The sequence below is a fragment of the Chanos chanos genome, chromosome 14 (assembly GCF_902362185.1).
Source record: "Chanos chanos chromosome 14, fChaCha1.1, whole genome shotgun sequence".
In the NCBI taxonomy this organism is placed as follows: domain Eukaryota; kingdom Metazoa; phylum Chordata; class Actinopteri; order Gonorynchiformes; family Chanidae; genus Chanos; species Chanos chanos.
The window spans coordinates 9,221,303-9,231,134 of NC_044508.1; the positions used below are offsets into that span (position 1 = coordinate 9,221,303).

At 40.2% G+C, this 9,832-nt stretch overlaps 1 pseudogene; it reads right to left on the reverse strand.

Moving 5' to 3' along the window:
• Positions 1-956: 956 nt before the first annotated feature.
• LOC115827931 (patatin-like phospholipase domain-containing protein 7) lies at positions 957-7,763 on the reverse strand (annotated as a pseudogene).
• Between the last annotated feature and the right edge of the window lie 2,069 nt (positions 7,764-9,832).

Here is a 9,832-nt window from a genome sequence, read left to right on the forward strand (position 1 = left end):
AGAATCCTGACCAGAACAAGGAAGTTTGACCACATTACACCTGTCCTGGCTTCCCTTCATTGGCTCACAATTCATGCAAGGGCAGAATTTAAGGTCGTCTTATTAACATATAAAATTTTACATGGGCTTGCCCCCCTCGTAAGCTGCGCTCTCAAGATTCTGGACTATTGGTTGTTCCAAGAGTTAAAAAGAAGTCTGCTGGCAACCGAGCCTTTTCCTACCGCTCTCCTTTCCTCTAGAATGGTTTACCTACAGAAATTAGCGAAGCAAACTCTCTTCATACTTTTAAAACCGGACTAAAAACCTTATCTATTTTCTCTAACTTATGGATAATATCATTTTGATTTGACTTTGTTATGGACATGTAAAGCCCTTTGAAACTATAAATAGTGAAATTGGGCTCTAAATAAACTTGCATTATTATTATATTACTCATCAGAAAGGGAAACGAAACATTCAAACCATCAGCAAAATTCAAAATTTCTTTTCTATATAGTCAGATGACCACACATAGGGGTATGAAGATTTCAACCATTTCCATCTGATGTTTACATTTGAATCACAGAAATATTACATGACTTTAATATACATTTAACTCTTTATGTATCTAACTGCTGATCAGAGATCACATTCAAGGTTTAATAGAAATTAGAAAAAGAATCAGATAAGCAACCCTTACATTTGCTGTCTGGGGCAAAAGCTATCTAGACACTTAACACAGAATAATAATTCGTTATAACAACGTGAAATCTACCCAAGCAGTGGTGTTGGAGGTGATGAAGTTATTTTATCTTGAAAGAAGCTCTACCCATAAGGAAAACAGACAATGTGATTTGGAATTTTATAAAAAAAAAAAGGAACAGCTCAGTGTTTGGGTTCAGGGTTTTTTTGGCCCAAAAAAAAATGTTCATTGCATATAATGTGTTGCAACCTCACTGAATCATCCATGAATAGATCTAGTGAAAAAGAAACCCTGTGGTGTAGCAGTCATCCTTATGAGTGCCACTCACGTTGGTGCTTTTGGTCTTGTGGAATTCTTCTTGGTATCTGTTCTTCAACATATTTTCCACAACCCCGCTGCGGCACCAAACGTCAAATACAGTCTTCCCATGCTGGTGGCCAACCTCCTGAATCCAGACATTGAAGACAAAGGAAAGGAAAAGAAAGATAAAGGTCATGTTTGCGAGTGGAGCCAAGACAGAAGCTTGCTGATATGAAGACAGAGAAGGGCAAACTCACAGCGATTTCATCAAACTTGCCAAACCTCAGGGTGCCGTAACGGTCGATCGGAGGCCGGATGTATTCGCAGTACTCGCTGTCTTTGACTGATTCAAGCTTCCGTGCACAGCACACATATGCCAGTCGGGTCTGGATCTCGGCCATGTTCAGCACCTGGTGCAGTAGAATCATTGTTTTTAGTTAGACAACAACAACAAAATCACAGCTAATCACAGAATTCTACAATTAATATCTGTGTTCTGTGTACATTACTGGATATTACTGTTTCCTATTTATTAAGGACACTGTCAGAACATCTGCTTGTGATACCAGAGACAGCAGGAAAAACCTTAGTGTCTGTCTCTCACTGTGCAGCTTGTTGTAATGGGAACGGCATGACAGGGCACATCTTTACTCTCTGGGTGAGATTCACAGACCAGCACATCAATAAATGGGAAATTTGAAGTTTGTAGGTTAAAATAAAGACTTTGGCTCTTATTTTCAGCCTTGGCTATTTTTTGCTTAACTTTAGAATTCAAAGGAGTATGACTGGATGTCAGTCCTTGATGACTGACATCCAAAGCTGACAACAAGCTAAGAAAAGTGTAGTAAAACCAAGCAATATAAGATCTTTTCATGCAGAAGCCAGGTCCACTCAGCCAGTTTCCCGTACAGCCTAAAGCTCGGAGTGCCTGCCATCCAAAGAAAATGACACACTAAGATGTATGAAGTACAACCAAGCCATAACCCCACAAATCACCCCACTACTGTCCTGACCTTCACTCTTTCTGCCAGTCGGTTGAAGCGTTTCCATAGCAGCCACCATCCAGACAGTGAGTCTCCGTAGTTGGTGAGGTTTGTCTCATCATGACTACCCACATCGATTGAGATTACTACCTTAGCACCCATGGACCATGCCTCATCACCTAAAAGCAAAAACTGACAGATATGTAATAAGGGTAACAAGTACACAAGCTGATATCTGGTTTCGAAGAAATAAATTATCTCCTGTTCTATATAGTCCTACGCTAATTTTAGTCTACAATGATTGCTCACTCCAGAGTAATAAAAGACACCATGGGTATTAATATAACTTGCCATTTATTGTTGCATAAGCGTGTTAACAAATCAATTTAAATTGCTGTGACACTCAGGTAAATTAAAATTCCTTTTTTGGCTTTTGAAAGTGACTGGTCTATATTAACCTGGAAGGTTATTGATGTAACCTCCATCCATGAGAAGGTGCCCGTCTTTAGGATCACAGAGAGGTGGCAAATAACCAGATAATGACATACTGGCACGAACATACCTCCAAAGAGAGCCTGTGAGAGGTAGAATGGAGGGAAGGATTGGGAGTGAAAGAGAGAAACTATTATGAAATTAACAGAGAGATGTAATTACAGACAACAGCACGGGGACTAAAAAGACTGACCATCGGTGTGCACTCTCATAGAGGAGGAAGTGATGTCTGTGGTAATGTTGAAATATGGGATCCAAAGATCCTAAGTAAGAAGAAAAAGGAAAAAGTAAGTATGAATGTCTAATGACAATTATTGAAATTTTGCATGGTTTATTTTAAGGAAGTATAATGAAAGGGTACAGTTTTCCACACTGTCTAGCACCATCTTGCACCTAAATCTGTTTCCCTTTGAAGATGGCCCTGATACTGGAGTTCATTGATGCTCCAGAGTACATGGAGGTCACAGGGTAGGTTAAGTCGGGGATCTTCTTGAACCCAGACATAATTTCCTGAAACATATTATTGTTCACAAATGCTCAAAATATTATCATTATCTAAACAACAGCACTGCGATGGACTGGCGACCTGTCCAGGGTGTTTCCCCGCCTTTCGCCCTGTGACCGCTGGGATAGGCTCCAGCAACCCCCGCGACCCTAGTTAGGATAAGCGGCTTAGATAGTGAGTGAGTGAGTAAACAACAGCAGCAGTGTCATAGAGTTACTTTGATAGTGCTATAATAAGTGCTTTTTTTATTGTAGTGTGTCGTTCACTTTTTTATTTTGGATTTGCAAAGGTTTCTCCCACTGGAAAAAGAGTTTAATCTGCCCCCTCCCCTTCCCTCAACTGTGCATGTGGAAACTGTTTGCTGACAACCCCAGTTAACAACATTACCCACACACATTCTGTTTTAAAACTTACTCTATGTTTAACACAGCTACAGCATCTGAGTTAACATCCCCACAAATGGTCTGCTGTACCTGGGGGCCCACGCTACATGACCAAGTGATTCTCTACCCTGTGGGGCTAAAGGCTCAATAATGCCCAACAGTTTCATTAACTTAATAACAGCAGTGGCGTATGTGGCCTCACACAAAAATTCTCTGTGGGAGTTTCTACGCATTGCCTGAGCCACAGTCTAATAACAATGTCTAAGTTACTCTGGTCAGCATCACTTTACAGCATCACTTTACACTCACAAAACAGGGTCTATCGCAGCCATATATCATGCTGATTTAGGGTACAGTGGCCCCAGTTCCCTGTATTGTTTGGGAATTTCATTATTCACATGTTGTGTTAACAACATTTTCCTTATCAGTGGTTCTAAGCTAGTTGGAACTGAAAGACACTTTGGGCTGGATGTGAGTGACACGCAAATTCCTGCGTTAAAAACCCCAGTGACATCGAAGGTCTTACCATAGCCCACTCCCGAGCCCAGATTCTCACACGACTATAGCTTCATTCTTTGGCACATAGTGCTCCCTGGAGGGATCCAATGGAAGTGCCACCCACCAGGTCAACAGGGACACCAGCTTCACTGTGTGCCCAGATAACGCCCACCTGGGAGCAGCCTCTACAGAATGGAACAGCTTGTTTTAGAGAGTCACACAGAAGAGCAGCTGAACATAATCCTTAAGGACTGCTTTATATATATAGATATAGATATAGATATAGATAGATATAGATATATAGATATATAGATATATAGATATAGATATAGATATAGATATATAGATATATAGATATAGATATAGATATATAGATATAGATATAGATATATGGGGTTGGGGTTGTGCTGGTAAATCTTGGGCCAGTAAAAACTTCAAATAGTATGGTCAAGCTTATGTGACCACATGGTAAACACAGTAAGAGAGTCAGAAAGTCACACTGACAAACTCCTACACGTAATGTCCCAAAGACCAAATTTCCAAAGATATCTCTAAGGACTGGATTAGAATTATTCTTCCCTATTTCTCTAGCTCTCTTGGCCTCTCTGACCACAAAGTTTTATGTAAGCTGTCCTTTTAATTCCAATAGAAAGTATATCCACATTTGTATGGTTATCCACTGTGTTACTAAAGTCATTAAACCCACCTTTCAACTGCTCCAATCATGATTGAACCAGAAGGACAGAGAGATTGTGGATATGCAAAAACCATCAGCAAAGTACACAACAGATACAGGCATGCTTAGGACGACAAACCAAATAGAAAACTAACATGAGGAACATTCACAATCATGTTAGCACAGACAAGGATTTAAAGTTACTTGACAATTTCATTATTCAGGAATCTTAAAAGAGCACATTTCACTAGGAAACAGTATTCATAAAGTAATTAAACTAGATTTACAAAGATGCATTGGTAAAGACTGAACTTCAACTCAGCAAAGTGCTCCAACAATACTGGCCTCCACCTCCTCCTAGCACAAGACAAAAGAGAAGAGAAGAGAAGAGAAGAGAAGAGAAGAGAAGAGAAGAGAAGAGAAGAGAAGAGAAGAGAAGCAAAGAGAAGCTCTGGGGTTAGGAGTACTGCGGCAGTGGTAAAAGAGTGGTTTGGGGTATCAGTAGTCATAAAACTGATCAATTACTTTTATTTCAAAGACATTTTATGGAACTGCTAAAAGGACTGACAGGTTAGGAACATCACTATTACTAACAGTATCATTATTGCTACTACACTACATATTTTGCTGTCACTGGCGATAACCTAAGCTTATGGTAATGGGGTTGACACTTATGTTAGCGCTGACTTTAGCATTAGCAAGACGTACCAGTTTGGGCAGGCTCCTCTTGGAGAAAACCCTCCGTGGGCAAGACAAGCGGAGGTGCCCTGAGATCCAGCTCCTCATGTTGAGCCACCCTGGTGCTCCTCTGGGTGCAGGCCCATCCTCACGGTGCAGCAACACCAACTGCTTTGGTGTTGTTTGATGATGTCACTGGTTAAGAGTAAAGTGGGACCTGGAGCAAGGATATATCAAGAAAGTTCAGTTCAGTCAGTTCAAGTTTAAAATCACTCGGTTCAACATTCAAATTCCATAAGCATTGTCCAGTTTAGCCAAATTGAGGTTTACCTATAGCATTAAGAGCATCCTGCAGCTCTATGGTGAAGGCAGTGAGGGGCACATCGCCTGGTACTGGGAGAGCAGCCATGGTGGACAAGTTGGAGGCTGGGTTACCTGCTCACTGCTCTAAGTGTAAAGAGCCAAACCGTCAGCTAAAAGGATTTTGTCTTTTTTTTAATTAATTGATTGTAATATCATAGTCCATTTAATTTGCAGGATTGTTTAATATTCTTTACACTGACTGGCGGACTATGCATGAGGAGTGTAAATGTTGATAACATACATTTGTGTTTGTCATTATTATAACACCCAATCCAAACATTTCTTATGTTAGAAAGACTGAACACACACTCGCACCATATGCACCTGACAGTGGCCCATTGACCTGTTGCATATTTCCCAAAATCTTCTGTCCAAGAAGATGAATTAACCGAGTCACAACCTAAAACAAACAAACAAAAGAATCAGAGTCATTTAAATGCAAACAAATAAATGGGTTATCCTATCATTTTCATAAGCCGTACAACCTTACCTGTGGGTACCTCCTCTTAATGGAGCTGAGTGCTCCCTCAGGAAGCTTGGCGAGCTCAGAGTCCCTGACAGCATGCACTGTGGTGGCTCTGTTTAAATGGGTCAGCGCCTCCACCTGGACAAACAGTTCAGCAATATTCACCTTCTCATAGAAATCTCTCAGTGCCACATCACACTGCAAACACAGGAGTGTCATAAAGCAGTCACAGCAACTGTATGAACAGAATCCGACTGTTATTAAGAGTATGTTTTAAACTAGAGCATGTGAGTGCAAATGACTGATAAAGTGATGCATTGCCAGAAATTTAAACTACATGAAAATGACACCAGAATTCATCTAAAGAAATATCCCCAGACAGGTATTTTGTTTTCATTGACTGATTGCAACAGATTATAATCTGTTGTTTTATCAGTATTAGTACCTGTATTAGCATTAAAAAGCATAAAGGATTTCAATAAAAATGACTAGCAAGTAGGAAACAAATGCTTGGTACCATAGCAACTAGGTACGCAGTAAAGCAAGCTGCTTAGCTAAGTAATTTCCTCTAAACTAAAGTAGGTGTAGTAGTGTATATACAAGATTAATCAGGCAACAGTTAAGCATGCTGTATGACTGGTGTGATTAATTTAAACTACCTTCCTGTTGCAATCTCAGTTGACAAAATTTTAATGTCTTTTCAAATGTCCTGTGACACCCAACTGATCATGCTGAATGTCAAAAATGTCATCTCTAGGCTTCCATAGCAACATATCCTCTAAATTTATTCACATAATGTCTTATCCCATGAACACATCCACATAATGTTGAGATTCTCCTTTCCTCCCTGTACTGCCCCAGCTGGGCAGATCATATGATTCTTATATCACTAAAAACACTAGAATATCTAACATTTCTGATATGGCCTAATAATGGTATCAGAGCCTTTTTTTTCAGAACCTGTTTGGGTTCATTATTTTGATTTCCTGAAAAGGTTTGTTCACTAGCACTCACTGTATTTGTGTGTGTGTGTGTGTGTGTGAGAGAGAGAGAGAGAGAGAAATTTCTTCTACCACCAGCAATGCATCATGAACAACAAAGGTGGGTGAGGCGTCCTTATGAGTAATGTATATCATTATTGCATATGGATTATTGTCAGTCCTTGTAATGTATCACAGATCATATTTTTCAGATCATCATCTTCTAGTTACACATAGTGCCAAACAAATTGCTTTCTGCGCTGCTTCATAGCACACTCCCTTACAAATAAAGAGGAAAAATATATATGCAATCTGTCTTACTCAGCTTCTCTCTCATACAGTCACTGTTGATGATAATACTTTCCCACACACAAACATTTCTCCTGGAAGCAGATTACTATGCACACACACACGCGTGCGCACACACACAGGCGCACACTAATACACATACAGACACAATGACACACACACACACACTCACACACACACACACACACACACACACAAATGGACAGGAACGCATGCTTTGCCACTTCAACCAACAGACACAAAAAAACAAACACACACACAGACACACACATGCACACACACACATAAAACACACACAAATGGACATGCAGGCATTCTCTGCCATTTCAGCCCAGACACACACACACACACACACACACACACATGCCAAGCCGCATCCAGGGGCTGTCTCGGCAGATCCCTGGGGAGGCTGTGGAATGGAATTGCTCTGTTGTTGGTGTGTGTCCATACTCGCCTGCGTCGACACTCTCAATAATTAAATACAGGGTCGCACGTGCCTCTCCCTCTCTACTGTAAAAACTTCACTAACAGATTGTAAAAGGAGCAGATCCTCCCCTTTTCTTATCTCTCCTCCCTCTTTGCCCTGTCTAAACCTCAAAAAGACAGCATTTTAAAAAGAAAAACACCTGCCAAAAGACATGTCTCAAAGAAGGGCAAAACACAAAGGCCCAAGGAACTAATGGGTTACATTGTGTAGTCTATGTGTGAGTGTATGTGCCTACCCTAAATGGCCAGTGTGCTAGAGGTACACAGACATAGCTATATCCTCGCCACCACTGGTGTACCTGAACGTAACAACTTTGCGTGTATATCAATTGTTATTCAATACTTTGTTACTCAAAGCCTTAATCAGAGAGAGCACTGGAAATAAGAGATGGCAAGATAGGAGCACCCCTGCTGGTAAAGTATCAGAGATATCAGATGATGCTGGAAGACTTAGGGTGGTTAAACATAGCCTGGGATGATACCACAAGAGTCAGAAATGCTAAGCCTCCTCTTGTGGGTAACAGAGAATGAGATTGAATTTAGTCTTTGCAAAGGAGGAAAGGATTAGAGCAGATTAAGAAAGTAACCTGACACACAAGGTTCTTATTCTCATCGTAAAACTAAGACCAAGCCACTATTCTTTGTCCCAGTCAAACTCAGTGGATATATTATCGCTATTTAGAACACGCCCAAACAGGTCTCTCTCCAAAGAATATAACTGAACAGCAATCTAAAGTAAATCCTGATAAAAATTTTGATTTAGGGAAGAGAGAGAGACAGAGAGAGAGGCAGTTTACTAATTTATTGACTTTGAGCTAGCATACAGCATTTAGATGGAAAGATGGACCCCATTTCGAAATAGTTTGCATGGCAATGAGATAATTGAACACATTTATCTTTTAAATAGTCTAGAAAGCATTTGCTTTTGAAAAATTGTTTCCTAAATAATTTAATAGATTTAAGAAATTTAATCAGCATCCTCCGTCCTCTCTTGCTGATGAAATGTAAGCTAAGCAGAGATAATAAAGCCTATTGTGAAAGAGCCAGAAAAATAAAAATGTTTGGCTGCTAACAGAATCACGCAGCCACAGCAAGATGATATAGGAGATATAGGATACATATATTGTACTATGGTGCATACATTGCCTTTTTCTAGATGTGGTCGTTTTTCATTTCTAGAATCTCCCCCTCTCTCTCTCTCTTTGTAAGTAAAGTGTACAGTTTCACTGCACCTGTATTTTTCATCATTCTTGCTCACTTATACTTCGTTTGTGCAATAAATTGTTGCCAACATATTCCAGGTAGGGTTCCGAAACCCAGAACATTCCAAACGAACGAACAATGTCAAATGTATTGTCACTACTACTCTTTGCACCAGTAACGCCGTAGCCTAATCGGGCAACCAGAGATTGAGCCTAAATCTTAAAATTTTTAATTTTTTTTTTTTTGGTTTTGTTTTTTAGTATTTAGACTTTTGTTATAAACAAAAAATAGTTGTTGTTGACTTTAATGATTTTTATTCTTTTTTTTTTTTTTAAAACCAAGACACCCTAAACTGAAAAATGGACATAGCAAAAACTGTCAATTTAGGAATGTTCTGACAGAATTCAAAATTCTCCATGGGCTTGCACCGGCCTATCTATCCCAATTAATTACACCCCATGTCCCCCCCAGCCCCCCCCCCCCCCCCCCAGCCCCCCCGCACACTGCGCTCTCAGGACCCTAAATTATTAGTTGTTCCAACAGTTAAAAGAAGTCCGCTGGCCATCGCGCCTTTGCCTACCGCGCACCCTTTCTCTGGAACAGCCTACCTATAGAAATCAAAGAGGCAAACTCTCTCGCTACCTTTAAAACCAAACTTAAGACTCATTTATTCTCTGTATTGTATGGATAGCATAATCTCAAACTGACCATCCGGTGAGGCTCAGTCTCTGCTGTAGTCTCTCCTGGCATAGTTTAGCTTAGTAGCTGCCGGCTTAGATACCTCTCGTCTTCTCTCTCTCTCCTCCCTCTCCTCTGCTTTTATCTTAA